The sequence below is a fragment of the Mirounga leonina genome, unplaced genomic scaffold (assembly GCF_011800145.1).
Source record: "Mirounga leonina isolate KUSES-001 unplaced genomic scaffold, KU_Mleo_1.0 Mir_224, whole genome shotgun sequence".
In the NCBI taxonomy this organism is placed as follows: Eukaryota; Metazoa; Chordata; class Mammalia; order Carnivora; family Phocidae; genus Mirounga; species Mirounga leonina.
The window spans coordinates 12,828,732-12,845,796 of record NW_023270615.1 but is presented as its reverse complement, the minus strand read 5'-3'; the positions used below and the strand labels follow the sequence as shown (position 1 = coordinate 12,845,796).

General features: G+C 42.6%; 1 long non-coding RNA gene across 1 annotated transcript in view; it reads left to right on the top strand.

The window, feature by feature from the left end:
• The window catches only part of LOC118026335, a 69,936-nt gene that overhangs the window by 8,231 nt on the left and 44,640 nt on the right, over positions 1 to 17,065 (top strand). Inside the window, exons 2-3 of the long non-coding RNA XR_004683533.1 lie at positions 12,452 to 12,584; positions 16,214 to 16,265. This is a non-coding gene — a long non-coding RNA (uncharacterized LOC118026335). The remainder of the gene's footprint in view (positions 1 to 12,451; positions 12,585 to 16,213; positions 16,266 to 17,065) is intronic.

The window sequence follows — 17,065 nt, the reverse complement described above, 5'->3', positions numbered from 1 at the left end:
ATACCCATCACCGGGCTAACCCATCCCCCCACCCCCTCCCCTCTAAAACCCTGTTTGTTTCTCAGAGTCCATAGTCTCTCATGGTTCATCTCTCCCTCCGATTTCCCCCCTTTCATTTTTCCCTCCCTTCTCCTAATGTCCTCCATGCTATTCCTTATATTCCACAAATAAGTAAAACCATATGAGAATTGACTTTCTCTGCTTGACTTATTTCACTTAGCGTAATCTCCTCCGGTCCCATCCATGTTGATGTAAAAGTTGAGTATTCATCCTTTCTGATGGCGGAGTAATATTCCATTGTATATATGGACCACGTCTTCTTTATCCATTTGTCTATTGAAGGGCATCTTGGCTCTTTCCACAGTTTGGCTATTGTGGACAAAGATAAACTCAAAATGGATGAAATACCTCAACGTGAGACAGGAATCCATCAAAATCCTGGAGGAGAACATAGGCAGTAACCTCTTTGACATCGGCCACAGCAACTTCTTTCAAGATACATCTCCAAAAGCTAGTGAAACAAATGCAAAAATGAACTTTTGGTACTTCATCAAGATAGAAAGCTTCTGCACAGCAAAGGAAACAGTCAACAAAACAAAGAGGCAACCCACAGAATGGGAGAAGATATTTGCAAATGACACTACAGATAAAGGGCTGATATCCAAGATCTATAAAGAACTTCTCAAACTCAATACCCAAAAAACAATCAAGTCAAAAAATGGGCAGAAGACATGAAAAGACACTTCTCTGAAGAAGACATACAAATGGCTAAGAGACACTTGAAAAAATGTTCATCATCATTAGCCATCAGGGAAACTCAAATCTAAACCACACTGAGATACCACCTTACACCAGTTAGAATGGCGAAAATGGACAGGGAAAGAAACAACAAATGTTGGAGAGGTTGTGGAGAAAGGAGAACCCTCTTACACTGTTGGTGGGAATGCAAGTTGGTATAGCCACTTTGGAAAACAGTGTGGGGGTTCCTCAAAAAATTAAAAATAGAGCTACCCTATGACCCAGCAATGGCACTCCTGGGTATTTGCCCCAAAGACACAGATGTAGTGAAAAGAAGGGCCATATGCACCCCAATGTTCATAGCAGCAATGTCAGCAAAAGGACCAGGTTTCCTGACAAATATTCCCAGAGCTCATGGCTCCACAGAAGGGCCAGTTACTTCAGCTAAATCTTTCTAGAGAATATCAGTTTTATTTTAGAAAGAATAATCTGGCTGCAATGTTAAGAAAAACCTAAAATCCAGAAAATACCAAATTATCTAAACAGCTACATGGCATGAGTTGTTTTCATGAAATGAGATAGAGTACTCTGCAAAAGCTTTTTTGTTAAAATCCCATCAAAGAGGATTGCCTGAAATTAAACCCAGTGTTCTTTCCAAAGAGTTTTGCAAATATCATCTATGCTGTAGAGAAGCACAGGAATTCTGATGAGAACACATTTTTCCAGGATTCATAACCCCCTTCTCTTTCACTCAGGAGGTGTCCTCTTATTTGTGGTTGTTGGATGGAACCAGTGAACCAAATACTTGAAACCAATTTGCTGGTTTGAGAAGAGGTTATTGATTCTCCCAGCGGGTGTATGCTTGGAAAATTGCATTGTTTAACTCTACATGTGGATGATTCTTGTCTCCTACTCCTTTAAGTCAGGCTGACTGAGTGAGGCACATGGATTCTTCTTGCTTTATTGAAGTCTTCAGAGGAGCTGAAAAATGTATAACAGGTCTGAATGTTACCTTGAGTTAAAAAGACTGCATGTGTTCTAAGAAAATGTCTGGTTAGGTGAGGGATATTTTTTGCAAGAATGTGCACTATTTGGGGGGCGGATGTTGGGAGAAAAACTTCCTGTGTGTTTTGCCCAGTACCAAGAAGATAATGGAGGTAACTGGTCAACAACCAAATTAAATAAATATATTTCTGGATCTTATTTAAAATGATCACTGCTTTAGCTCTTGTTGATTTATTGTTTTCAGAACTGCAAAGCCCAATCAATGTATTATGTGTATCATATGAGCATTTATTGGTCATATGGCCTAAATTTGTATTCTTGAAATAAAAGGAAGCTTCCTCCCTCACTGATGGAAAGGAAGAATGGAGAGGGTATGGTTTTGAGCACACACAGACTCCCTGAATGATTTTGTGCCTTTGTGTTATTTCACTCAATAATAAAAGTTCAGTTGAATCATTGATATTCAACTCTTCGGGTAAAAGTGTACAAAAACTCAATGCATTTCAGGTCAATATTTCTTCTGGGCATTAAGAATATGTATAAGGTGGTGAAGCCACATGCTGCTGAATATTCCCTCTAAATTCTAGAAGTGTGGGTCCCATCCCACTCTAAACCTTTCTCTTACACTTTTTCCCAAGACATGGGAAGGTTCATATCAACAGGAGGTTTGCCATTTTGAACCAATTTGAGCAGACTTTGTAGCAGGAGGAAATGATTTATTGTTCCCAATCACCATTAATAAGACCATTGTAAGCAAGTTTGCTGATAAATCTACAGCCACAGGGGAGGATTGTAATTTGTGACAAGGAAAATTTCTTTCTGCTTAATGGGAAGAGACATCTCTGACCCTTACCTGTATGGGTTTATGGTGGGAGATAGGTCCTATGGGTATTTATTGACTTAAAACCAGGAGCCTTTCTAATACAGAGTTATGTTTTAGAAATAAAACTCCCAAGGTCCTCATTTGAGGTGGCCAGTTGGTGGAGAAAAAACTCAAGTTATATATTTTTTATTTTATTTTATTTTATTTTTTTAATTATTATTATTTTTTATTCTTATGTTAATCCCCATACATTACATCATTAGTTTTAGATGAAGTGTTCCATGATTCATTGTTTGTGCATAACACCCAGTGCTCCATGCAGAATGGGCCCTCCTCAATACCCACCACCAGACTAACCCATCCTCCCACCCCTCTCCCCTCTAGAACCCTCAGTTTGTTTTTCAGAGTCCATCGTCTCTCATGGTTCGTCTACCCCTCCGATTTCCCCTGCTTCATTCTTCCCCTCCCGCTACCTTCTTCTTCTTTTTTTTTTCTTAACATATATTGCATTATTTGTTTCAGAGGTACAGATCTGAGAGTCAACAGTCTTGCACAATTCACAGCGCTTACCAGAGCACATACCCTCCCCAGTGTCTATCACCCAGTCACCCCATCCCTCCTACCCCACCCCCCACTCCAGCAACCCTCAGTTTGTTTCCTGCAATTAAGAATTCCTCATATCAGTGAGGTCATATGATACATGTCTTTCTCTGTTTGACTTATTTCACTCAACATAATACCCTCCAGTTCCATCCACGTCGTTGCAAATGGCAAGATCTCATTCCTTTTGATGGCTGCATAACATTCCATTGTATATATATACCACATCTTCTTTATCCATTCATCTGTCGATGGACATCTTGGCTCTTTCCACAGTTTGGCTATTGTGGACGTTGCTGCTATAAACATCGGGGTGCACGTACCCCTTCGGATCCCTACTTTTGTATCTTTGGGGTAAATACCCAGTAGTGCAATTGCTGGATCATATGGTAGCTCTATTTTCAACTTTTTGAGGAACCTCCATACAGTTTTCCAGAGTGGCTGCACCAGCTTGCATTCCCACCAACAGTGTAGGAGGGTTCCCCTTTCTCCGCATCCCCGCCAACATCTAAATCAAGTTATATTTTATAGTTTCCTCAAACATCTGCATTTTTGGCTTCAGTTCTTTTTTTTAACTGACAAGTTATTTCTCTTTGAGGCCCCATGCTTGATATAGAAGACTGTCATATGGACCAGAAAGAGAATTAAACCGAAGAAGGGATCTAGATGAAGGCATGCCACAGGGATGCGAATTGGAAGTTTCATCAAATGGGGCAAGAGACAAAGTGCATGCGGACAGGTAGCAGTGCAGGAAATACTGAATTCCCTGTGGTGATTATTGGCACAGGAAACTCATGAAGCACATAGCCCCAAATTAAGGGCCTCGTGTTAAAATTGTGCAGAGAATACACAGAAGGCGCACCAGCCATACCGTTAACATAAATAAATTGTTATATTTCTAAACTGTTATACACTTTGGTGATTAGCAATTTGGGGTTCCTTCTGCTGTATTTCCTGAGAAAAACCTCCAGAGAGTCAGTGGTAACTAAGACCGAAGCAGCTCTCAAGGTGTGAGATTCATCTTCTTTTGGAATTAGGGTCACCTTGGGATTCAGCCTCTAGTCGAGAGCAGGTCACGTGGAATCAAAATTCTTCTGAGACACAAGAACAGGAAGGAGGGTGTGGAGTAAGTCTTTCCCTCTTTGCTCAAGGGACGAACCAAATTTAAAGGCGGTGATAAGAACACTGACAGAATGATATTTTTAAAATATTAACTGATTTTTCCTCCCTGGCAGTTCCTGTTGCCTCTGCCTCTTCCTCACCGCAGCCCACCGCAGCCCACCCCAGCCCCATTTAGGCATCATTTACTGTATCAGGGAAGAAAGGAGTTTTACCAAAAAATAGGGGGGGAAAGGGCTTTTAATTTTCAAAAGCCAAGACTAAGGGCACTTGGCATAGTAATTATATGATGAGTTGGAGCTAAGCTTCTAGCCTCTGGTAGAACATGAGCTTTGCTTGTGTACGGGGAGGGAGGGAGAGGTCTAGATCCAGGGGCAGGGCAGGAGCTCTCAGCTGTTGATAGGGAGGTGAGGAAGAGAGAAGGAAGATGGTGGAGTAGAGGAGAAGCAGAGAAAGCCCTTGGAAGCTGGTAGCCTCTCTCTCCTTTGAAAAGAGGCTTTGTGTCGAGCACCCCGGGAGAAAGTAGTGGGTATATCCCTTTCCTGTAGGGCTCGAGGAGATGTACTTAATGCTTATTCTCTTGCTACCATGTATTGAACACACATGAGGCCAAACCCCAGAACAGAAATGGCTAAGTGGTTTCCAAGGCAGATAGTCTGAAGGAATCTCTACAAGTTGAATGCATCAGCCCAGCATTGCAAGTGTTAAAATGAGTCCCCGGTGCTCAAAAATGCCACTAGCGTGGTAACAGAGAACCCTCAACCTTCAACTGGCCTCTGAAGTCAGGGCAGTCTTGGGAGACTGAGCTCTTAACCTGTGGGCTCTAACTGCAGACAGTGTCAGAAGTGAATTGAATTGCAGGTTGTATGTGTGGGGAGGAGGGGACCCACGTGTTTGGGGTCAGAAGTGTTTTGAGTAAACACCGTTCAGACATTTTGACTTCTTCCCTATTTTTTTTCCAAGGCATAATTCAGATTGCATCTGTTTCCAGGCACCTTTCCAGACCTCTCCATCCTTGTGTTCCTTCAGCACGTCACACATGGATTCTGGCCCTTGATCAGAATTGGCTTTGGATCTCAGGCTGAGTTACTGTCAGCTGCTGCGTGTGAACCCAGAAGGGGTCTGGCTTGTGTCCTCACAGCACCTACCGTGAATGTAGCATCCTAGGCCGGCAGGTATTTTGGTGCCTGGTGCATCATAAAGCTTCGATACCTATTTGTCAGACTCAATTTAAGATTCTAAAACACATCATTATAGAAACATGAGACAGATCCTTGAAAGAACGTTGAATTGGCATGGCTTTGATTGCCTCACTGCTTTTCTATGTCACCCCAACGCTTTATTTCAGACTTTCAAACATACAAAACAGTGCAAGTCACCGTGTAATAATGACCTATCTTGTTTGATAGTCTCGATTATATTCATGCGTCTATGTGCATTGATGTATTTATGACATATTTATTGATCTATCCGTCTACCATCCATCATTCCCATATTATTTTTTCCTCACTGTCTTTCCAACACAACCAATGTTTGAGAGACCTTCAACTTTGGAACAGGATCTGGGATTAATTCCTGACTTCAGCCCTTATTTGTTGCATGACCTTGGGGGTATTGCTTAACCTGAGTCTGTTTCTGCCACAGGAGTGGACAGTGCAGGCTACTTCATAGGTTTCGGTGAGGAGTAAATGAGATAATATAGATAAAGGGCCTGGTGCATCATGTGTGTTCAATACATGGTAGCAAGAGAATAAGCATTAAGTACATCGTAAATATTTATTTCAGCCATCAGCACTGATTTGCAATGATTTGTGCCTCCTGCGTTCTTGCTTTCAGCCCCTGCTTTAGGCCCAGAAAGAAGAGAAATTCACAGGAGACAACAAGTCTCAGACTCTTTCTTGGATATAAGCGAGAGGTCCCTGGATCTAAGAGGTCAGAGGTGATCTGGGCTTTGGTGTGGAAACTGCATTCTGAATTCCCTGGCATAATTAAAAGGCCATATATCTAAGAGTAGAATCGACGGTTATTTACTTACCCTAGACAAGATGGGTGGGTGGGTGGGTGGGGGGTCAATGTTGACATAAATTTCTGAAGAACGTTTGCTGGAAAGGAGGTGATTAAGGAGAGAGTATCAGGACTCTCCCACAGCCATAAAAACCTCTTCCTGGGTCCTCTGGTGCAGGGATTTGCACATTTTCTGAGTGTAGGCCCTCATTAGTACAGCCTTCCACTCTAAGGCTAAAGACTATCCCCAAGTCGGGGAACCAGAATTATGCCCAAATCGTTTTGTTCCTGAAATGGTCCTGCAAAGCTGAGGCCAGAGAATGGAGGATGAGGCCACCTCCCCTATGGCCTCAGACCAGCCAGCATTTGGGATGGTTGGAAGGCTGGAAAAAGAAAATCTCATCCTTTGTTTCCTGCCCGTGCTCTTGCCATGCCCATCCCGTGCCCATTCATAGCCATATCCTTCCTACCCCTTGGTTTAATCATGTTGAGCACAGAAAGGTGTGAATAGTATGGTTTGAATAAAAATGGGGGTCCATCCATAGGACTTGTTTTCTGCAACACAGAGTTGCACATTTGTGTTCATGTAGGTCGGGAGAATTGTCCCTGCATGAACTGGAAAACGCCCAATGTCCTCCTCCTCCTAAAGGTTTACAACCTATGTGACGTATCACATCAATCGGTGGACTCTTTTAAAAATACAAGTGCCTGCTCTCCCTCAATTCTGTCCCCACCCCTGAGAGTCTGAGTCAGTGGGTCTTGGGATAGCCCACTGGAATCTACATTTAAAACAATCTTTACCAATTATTTTGCTTCACAGTCAGAGCTAAGAACTACCTCTGTACTATCAAGTCACATAGCTCTTCTTCATAAAAGCACAGATGAAGCATGCCTTCTTTTGCGATGCAAAACCTTGGTTGACCTTCCCGTTTTTGCTTTGCCTTCCACCAGTTGATGGGCATAAAGTGGAAAGCTAGCTGAAATGAAAAGATTAGGAATACTTCCAAAGTAGAAAGGCTGAGCATAAAGGGGAAATACAGACAACCCAGGAGAGCTTTTGAGGAGACTCTTAATTGGTGTGAAGAAGAACCAATAGAGGTTATCACTTAGCTACCCCAGAGCAGGTAAAGCGTATAACCCAGGCCAGAAGAGCACAGGCAGATTGAATTACTGTATTTTACTCTACAACACCCACACTTCACATTCTAATATCCCAAGCATCTTTGGCCAGGTGCCATTTGGAAAGTAGTTGTCATTGTCTATGCAGAATAGATATTGTTGTTGTTCATGGTGGCATAACTGGACAGTGTCCCTCGGAGTTTCAGTCAGCAAACAATTTAAGGACTATTTGAAGAAAGAATACAATCCTTGTTGTTTGAAAACCTACATTTGCTGGTTAGATCAAAAAAGGAACAACATCAAATCTTCAGATCATCAAGTGTTACTTGTTTGGAAGAAAATTCTAGAGAAAATAGTGGTATTTTTTTAAAGAAATACTGCATTCTTGGTGCTCTTGATGACACAGACACAAATATCATGTGGAAAATGGGAACAACATGCCAATTCTGAGTTGAAAAGTGACCCAAGACAGTCAGTTGGATGCGAAGGAATTTGGGGTATAATTGATTTGGCGGTATCTTTTCCTCTTCCTTAATGGCAGATAATAGTGATGCATCTCATAACCATTGGGGTCTTCTATTGTGTAATATGATATTTGTGTTGGTCTGTACAAAGGAGAATACTGGATAGAATTCTCCTCTAAATAGTCCCCTGAAAAGCATATATAAAACACAAAACTACAGCGGGGGCCCAGGGAATCACAGATTGATGTGTGTCTAACTTCCAGAAAATAAGTTCTCTCTGAAAAGAGAAAGAACCACCACCGTATATTTACACAATAATAACACTTTTAAAGAAAATAGCTGGGTTTCACTAAGAAGGAAGTATTACTATTTTGGTGGAATTTTTTTGAAGAACTATGTAGGCATGTGATCCAGAAATTGATGGATATAGCCAGATATGCTTCCAAAAAGTCTTTCCTGTTGGAGGTAACTTGGCTACCCCAGAGTAGAACCCCTCAGAACCTGTAACCCCCAGGTCCCCTCTCTTCCGCATGCTGCCCTTATAATTTCTCACAGTAGCTCTCATATAAACTTTGCTCTTCATCAGACTCACCATCTCTTTCTTCAAAGATTTATCTATTTTTTAATCCATTTTTGAGGCTTCCCCATCCTCGAGCCTCTCTTCCGGAATACCCTCCAATCTGTCTACATCCCTTGTAGGTAACATAGACCCCAGTTTGTCCAGGAGTCTTCACTGATGCCTATTTTCCAGGCTTAATTTATACCTGCAAACCCTTTCATTCTAAAAAATGTCCTGATTAGAACAATACAGTGTACAGCCAGCCTTCTTACAGCTGAGCTGGATGCACTACATGAGGGTGAGTGGATTAGGGAAAATTAGAGCAGGACTCTCCCGGTCCTAAGTGTAGATGCTTCACAAATTCAGTCAAGTGGATGCATCAGTGACTTGGGACACACCTCACACCGTTGCCTTGGGTTAAGCTGTGGCTCATCGCAGTCAAGCCTTTTCCAGAAAGCCACACCTTCTCTGTGGAGTAGTGCTTCTGGTGGTTCTGTGGCATTTGTTCTTACTCAAGTTCATGGTGTTAGAATTCTGCCCATTGTCAAGAACTTTGCCATCCAAACTGCTGCCTTATCCCTTCCAACTTCCTGCTGTCAGAAGGTAGAATCTTGCCTTTCTGTATCATTATCCACGTTCTGATTAAAGATACTGTGTAGGATAGTCTGGTGGCACTTCACCTCATTTCAGTTTGACCCCCCATTCACATCCCAGGAGTCATTTCACATCCCAAACTCCCTGACCTCCTGCATGATAAGATCTCGGGAGACCTCAGCAAATGCCTATTGAAACTTGACATGTCTAATGTCGAGTCTGTTTTCTTAGTCAAGGCATCTAGATCTTGGACCAAAAAAGGGAAGAAAACACAGTTAAGTCTAATGTGACTTCTTAGTGAGTGCACTTCTTTTTGGCCCCCATGGGGCCTTGGAAATGGAATGACTGACACAGAACAGGTCAGTGCTCAAGGAATATTTGTTGATTCAAGCATGATTTTTTTTTTATTGAAAGACAAGTAGAAGAGCTTGCTCATGGCTCTTGCTGTGAAAAAAAAAAAGCCTATTTCTTTACACCTGTCAAGGACATCTGCTTAGGGAAGTCCCACACCCAGCTTAGGTCCACGCTGGAGTATGAATCGACTATTTGCTAATCATGTAAATATTATTGCCGAAACGAAAACATGATTGAAGCTGAAAATGTGATCTGAATGCAAGAAGTGCCAGCTCTTTAATGTAAGCAATTAATTAGGCATCATCTTTACATCTGGTGATAGGTCCCAGGGTGTTAATCAAATCAAATACCACCAGCTGCTGAGAGAACAGGCTCATTCGGGAAGGATTCTTTGCACTGAAGGGGAGAGGGAGGTGGCACTGAAATGATTTCCTAAGACTCCAGTAGCTGAGGACCCCTCTAGAGGAATTGTGGGAAATGACTTTGTAGGAACATGCGTAGCATCAGAATACACTGTCTTGAGTCAGCTGAAATGGAAAGGGCTAGACAGAGCTGAGGTCACCTCCTGGTTCTGCTTCCTTCTAGCCTTGGAAAACCACAAGATCTACCTGAGCCTTAGTTTCTTCAACTTTAACATAGACGGGACAACACCTACCTTATAGGGCTTTCGTGAAGGTAAGAGACTCTGTAGATGGCACTCTGGGGCAATGCCAACCTGCAAGAAGGACTTCCTGAGGCAGTCAGGGTGGTAGCAATGGTGGTTGTGAGCATCTGAATGGGTTCCGATCCCCACTCTGCTGCCTACATGTCTTCTTTGACCTTGGACATACTCTTCACTTTCAGAGCTTGCTCTTCTGTCTCGGAAAAGGCAGGAGTGCACTAGAAGGTGTTCCAGGGCTAAATGCCCATCATTCTATGACAGAATAGGAATTGGGACAATTCGGTGATAAGTGGGACGAGACATGGGAAAACTCCCCTGATACGTAGGAGGATTGCCTCATGACCAAGGGTGATGCTTCACAGGGCATTCATTTTCCTTATTTCAACCCCACCCACCTCCGCCCCAGAGCAGGCTGGAGGCCACCTGCAATGAGCCCTCATCCTCTTTAGTCCTCACCACTGCACCTGCCTGGCTGTCCTCACAGGTGGGGGCTCATGGTGGAGCACATCTGTGCAGTGTAGGGAGACACTCAGCATGCACCCGGAAGAAAAAAGTAAATTTTGGAAGGGAGGGAGGGCCTGTATTGAACTATTGGGAAATTTGAAATAACACTTCTTTTTCTTTTTCTTGTTGCAAGCTAGTACATGGTTGACGAGGAGAGCTAAGAACGCACGTTAGGTTAAAGCTACCACCATGAGCATGCTGTGGATATCCTTCCAGTCATTTACATATAAAACAAAAATGACTGAATGTTACCACCCTATCTTAGAGTATACTTTTCTGGGCATCTCCCCCCTTCTGCATCATTGCTGTTTTAACTTTTGCCGATTTCTGTTAATAGCAATGCCTTGGTTATTTAGCAGAGGCCTCCAAAATAGGCTGCTTGCCTCTAGGTCATACACCAAGCAATCAGGGAACAGGAAGAAAATTTCAGAATTTTTGTTTATATTTTTATATCTTCTTTTTAAAATTGTGTGTGTGTGTGTGTGTATTTCATAACATGTAAAAATATGTCTGGAGGTAGATTGTCCAGAGCTAGGATGGGGGCACAGGATGCTATTAGAGACTTAAAACTCTTTGTAGCTTCCTGCCCTTCTACTTCATGTATGGGTCTTCATCCCCAGGCTGGCAGCCTCATGTTTGCTAGCTGGCTGCTTCTGTCTGTGCTTTACATTACATTCCAGGCAGAAATCATAGGAAAGAATGAAGCGCAAAGGATTTTCTCCTAGTGAGGCTTTGCTTTTTATTCAAGAAAGGATGTTTTCCTTCTCATTGGTCAAAACAAAGAAAGTTGGCAAATTGAAAACTTTCAGCTTCTCAGCCTCTATGGCAAAGGAAGTCAAGGACATAGGGCATTAGGAATTGTTGGGGGTGTAGAACAGCCATAGGGTCTGCCGCGGTCCTCACTCCAGGAAAACACATACACGTGTGCACATGTGCACAAACACAAACACACACACACACACACACACAGTTTGCCAGGTGATTTCAGGGGATGGAAGGACACCTGCTCTGTAGGGCCAAACTGAGAATGAATGGATGCTCTGCTCAGCCAAAAGCCAGAGAGCATGAGAGAAGCAACAGGAAAAGAAGATAGAAAAGAGAAGACAAGGGGAACATCTATGAATGGGAGTGGCAGATAGGGGAAGCAGATAGGATAATAACAGTGAAAAAGAAATATAATGGCAAAGAGAAATAAAAAGGAAAGAGCAATACTACAATGGGGAACAGGTAAACAGTCTTCTAGGTATCTGAAGTTTAAGGGAGTGTACCCTCCTGAAGGACCAGAAGTCAGCTATCCAGTGCGGGTGGGGGTGGTAAAGGAGGTGGCCGAGGAGGGGACCAGTTACTAAAAGCTGGGCCAAGTTCTATTAACTTCTGTAGAAACACAGGATATGCATTAGGACTTCAAAGGAGTTCCGCTGAAGGTTTGGGAACTTGGAGATTTGAAGTCTGATATCAGGGTCTGATATCAGGTCCAGCAGGGTAAGCTCAGTTCTGTAGAATGCTGCCAAATGGTGTTATATTAGGTATTGTAAATCATTTCTACTGGAGTTTACACATTGGTAGGAACTGATCACAATGTTCGCATTAGATATGTTCCTGAAAACGTACAGTTAAGCAACACGATGACCAGCAGTACCCCTGAAACCATTCTACAGGACCCATGAAAAACTCTTGCCAGCTGGACAAAGCATAGACCCAAAGATCCAGTGTCTTCGGACATTGTGAATTGCAGAAGCAAAAAGTTTTTAAGAACAACACATGTGTTTGAGCCACGTGTATCCTCCTCTAGGAAACTTGGTGGTACCAGGGAAAGACATTACTTTGGAACATAAGTTAAAAAAAAGAGAAGAAAGAGAGAACGAACAAAAAAGGATGAAAATGAAAAATTCACTGATTTTTTCCAGAGGAAGAAATACCTGATTTCTGAAAACAGCCTATATCCTGAACAGTTTCCTGGAAATGACACCACTGGTTAACTTTTATAAAACATTCCAAGTGTTAAACAGCAAGTTCTGATGCTTCCAAGTGCCCGAAGAGGTAAGCAATTTCTTTTTAAGATTTTATTTATTCGACAGAGAGAGAGAGAGAGCACAAGTAGGGGGAATGGCAGTCGGAGACAGAGGGAGAAGCAGGCTCCCTGCAGAGCAAGGAGCCCGATGTGGGACTCGATCCCAGGACCCAAGAATCATGACCTGAGCCAAAGGCAGTCGCTTAGCCAACTGAGCCACCCAGGCACCAAAGGTAAGCAATTTAAATGAGTTTGATATTTTTACCTGTATCTGACTTGGAGGCCCACCTGAAGTAAACATTTCTGTGTGCATGCTACTGACTTGATGTCTCTCTCTTATTATAAGGACACAAGCCTTAATGGATTAGGATCCCACACTTATGACCTCATTTAAGGCCACGTCTTAAATATAGTCACATTGGGGGTTAGGACTTCAATATATGAATTTTTTCAGAGGGGGAGGCACCATTCAGTCCATTATAATTTGTTTGTCTCTCTCAAACTGTATGTTTCATAGCATCTTATAACCCCAGCAATCCATATGCTCATCATCATGTGACCCTAGTTCTGCAAGAAAGGATAGTCAGGCTGCTTATGCAGTTTATGAAGACAAAGAAATGTGTGTTCACTTTAGAAAAAGTACCATCTTCTGCAAATCAGCAAGACAAATACCTCAATGGAAAATGGGCAAAGATACAAGATCAAAATTCACAGAAAGGAAAAACGCAAAAAGCTAACAAGAATATGAAGAGATGCTCAAACTCAGTTGACAGGAAAATGCAAGTTAAATTAACTATTAGGCATCTCTTTACATGTACTAGACTGGCAAAATCAGCGTACTGCCAAGTGTTGACGGAGACATGGGAGCATGGAAGCCCTCACCCACGGCTGATGGGAGTGTAAACTGGTCTAGAAATCCTGCAGGGGACTCTGGTGGTAATAGCAGATTAGGTCTATGTATACTTCCTGACCCAACAAGTCCACTTTTGGGTGCATATCAAGAGGGGATTCTCACAGAGGTCATAGGGTCCTATATGAGTAAGGTGACAAGGCATTTCAGCTTGCATAGGACAGTGTGTACTAGGTACTAGACATCTGCTGTCCTGGTAGAATTACTAATAGCACCCTTGTCACTCTCAAAACTGTTCATCCTGTGTTTAAGGATTGTCCTCACAGCCTATTTGTGGTGGTGGTGGAGGAGGGGGAGGCAGGGAGGGTGTTGGAGGCAGTTTGGGGAGTGGAGAGGCCAAATGTGTTGGGTTCATGCTCTCCCGCAGAGAGACGTAACAGAGTAGATGTACCCTTAGAAAAATATATGGGTCTTAAAAACATGGGCTGAATGAAAAAGAAACAGATTGAGGTTTATAACTATAGTTGCATACCATTAGGATTTATGCATATAAAACTATATGTTGTATAAGAACACAGAGTAGCAAAAGAGCTTGCATTAATCACATTGAAATGGTTGCCTTGGGACAGATGAGGAATAGCAGTGAAATAAAAGGGAAGAAAGAAAGAAAATGAGAAGGGTCGTCTTAGATCAAAGATGATAATGAACCATTGAGAAGTATGAATAACTCAGGCCACAGTATCTGAAATCGAAAAGGAAGAGTCCCATCAAGGTAGATAAAAGCAAAGAATTTTTTAAGCATTCAAAAAAATTAAACTATAACTTTCTTGAGAAATTGGTATTTATTTATTTGTTTGCTTCTTTATTCTCTTATTCTCAAAAAGCATTATAAGTCTGCTTAATAAGTATCTTAAATAGGGGCACCTGGGGAGCTCAGTTAAGCATCTGATTCTTGATCTCAGCTCAGGTCTTGATCTCAGGGTTGTGATTTCAAACCCCACAATGGGCTCCACGCTGGGTGTGGAGCCTACTTAGAAAAAAGTATCTTAAATAAGGAAAAAAAAAAAACAGAAAAATCATTGAGTAAGGAAGGCAGAATAGGGAGTACATAGAACTAGGAAAGATAAGGCAAAGTCAGGTGTGAGGTTAATATCTAAAATTCATACCAAAAAGTCCTATAGATTTTCCAGAGATGGGTCTCAGCTTTGGTGCTGAACTTCCCAAAGAAGGAGATGCCCTCACATACATGATCTACAGTATCTGTAATAACAGACACCACAAAACCATTCCAAGTACTAAGAAGCAGCCCAATTGTTTCCCATTCTGAGATCAGAGAGAAATTTCTCGCTTGGGCTCTCATAAGGATGGCATTGTGTAAAGAAACAGTAACCTAGAAAATTCATCTTTACAGAAAGACTCATTCCAAAGCCACGTTGAATACCTAAATGCTAATTTACTCTAACAGGGTTTGGGTTCCTTGGATTGCTACAAAATAACTAGGTTTCAGTTCCAGGATACTTGAGGAAATGTTCCTGTGAATGCAGTAAACCTGTGTGGCCCACCGACATTTGGGCTCTTCCACTTGGTTATGAACCACAGGGCTATAAATTTCTGGTCATTACGGCATCTGCTAATGAAAGAAAAAAAAAGAAAAGTGTTCTTCTTACACACTCCACGAGTGCCATTGCCTTTCTGTCCCTGAGGAGGGGGCAGGAGACGAAGAGAGAATGTTTTCCTCTATCTCTTCCTGAAGCAACTTTCGCAGCAATTAAATTTTTATTGACTAAAAACCAAACGTAGTAGTTATTGTAGTGGCTACAGGAAGTAAATCTATTATGTGGAAATAGGTGCCACCATCAGACTGAAGCCAGTGAAAAGCAATGCATAATGGAAGGGTTTAGGGGCAGGCATCTGCAGAAATAATCCACTCTGAGAGATGACCTCCAAATGGACATTCAAGGTGTGTGGGAGGGGATAGGGGAGGGAAAGAGACAATCTGGTGTTTGGTACATTCTGGGCTTGGAGCAAGTATAGTTCATCAGATTCTTTGGAAGCCTGATTGAAATAACCCCTGAGCACTATCCAATTGTAGTGGATTTTATTTTATCAAGTGACCTCTGCTTATTAATTCAGTTTTTAAGAGCCTGCGAGAGGGGGGGATGGAAGGTTGATGCCAAAATAGCGGTAATCATTACCTTTCCTGTATCATGTACGTGACTTAGCAACTCATCTTGTCAATAGCTAGAGACTATTTATTAACCCCTCGGATGTACGCTGGCTTGTGACTCGTTGTGCCCGCAGAATGTGCTGGAAGCCATGATGTGCCACTTTTAAGCCTAGGTTATCAAGAGGCTTTAAATACTTATCTCCTCCTCTCTCTGTCTGAACATGCCACCATGGAAACACACTCAGGCCAACTTGCTCAGTGATGGGAAACAAGGCCCCTTTACTCTTACTGCTCTGGCTGATTGCCAGACTGTACTAGCCATGTGTTAGATCAGCCAGCACGTGTGGCCCAACCACCAGGTGAGCACAAGTGCCCGAGCAGCTGAGCCTCTCCCAGATCAGCAGAATTGCCCTGCTACTACCCTAGATGCATGAGCAAAAAGCAATGCTAATTGCCTCAAGTCTTTGAGTTTGGACGTGGTTGTTATACAGCAAGAGCTAACAGATACAGGATGGTTCCCTGCAATGGTATTATAATTAATAGAAAAAAATTTTCCCGCTACTATAAATAAAAGAATACAAATGAAAATATTACAAATGAAAAACAATAACCACACCTTGGCATTCTGGTTTGTGTTTTAGGATCTTCTAAGCCAGTGAGCATGGAATCCCCTGAGAACCTGAGTAGCTGTGAGTAAGTAGACAAAGTTTAGTTTCTAGACTTGCAAAATGGAGGATCAGACCCTAGACAACTGGTTTTTAAAGCACTCCCGCCTGGGATTCCCAGCGTGACTGTGAGGACACAGCCATATGTCTCTCTTATGAATAAAGTGTCTGAAATTTAAGTCCTCATTTTCCCCATCTCCTTCTACTTTACATGACCGAGGGTTGTTTTCTCTTCAAATATCTTTAATTACTCCTAAATTGCATTGCACCTGCTACTGTGAATTCTCCAACAGCTCCTTTCTTGGGGCAGTGTTTTCCCCTCTGCTGGTTTATGTCTCACCACCTCTCCTCAGGGAGAGGAAGCAGGGATGTGCACAGAAATACTCGTCACAAGTGAAGCTGGAAAACACCAGCTTTTAATTGGGTTCTACGGTGCTTTCCGTGGCCACTTCTGACCCCTGACATTTTCTTTTCTTTGAGTTTTGTCATCAGTTTTATTGTGAGCAGTTTGGTTAGGCTTCACGTTTGCAGCGGGAAGGAGAGGCACAGTGAGTCCTGGCCCTCTCGCCCGTGAATCACCAGCATCTGTTACACAGTGGCCGAGTCTCATTATTATTGCTGCTGCTGGGCTGGCAGATCTTTTGAGAGCAGGCATGGAGGGCTCTGGGATTCACTAATGACTCCTGGGGAGGTGCCAGAGGAGGGTTACCATCTTGCGGAGGCCATTGTGAAAATGTGCCTGTCTGTGTCCTGCAAGAAATGAAAGAACCCCTTCCTTTCAGCACTGTTAAAGGAGGCAGTACCAGAGTTCTTAGGAGATCTGTACAA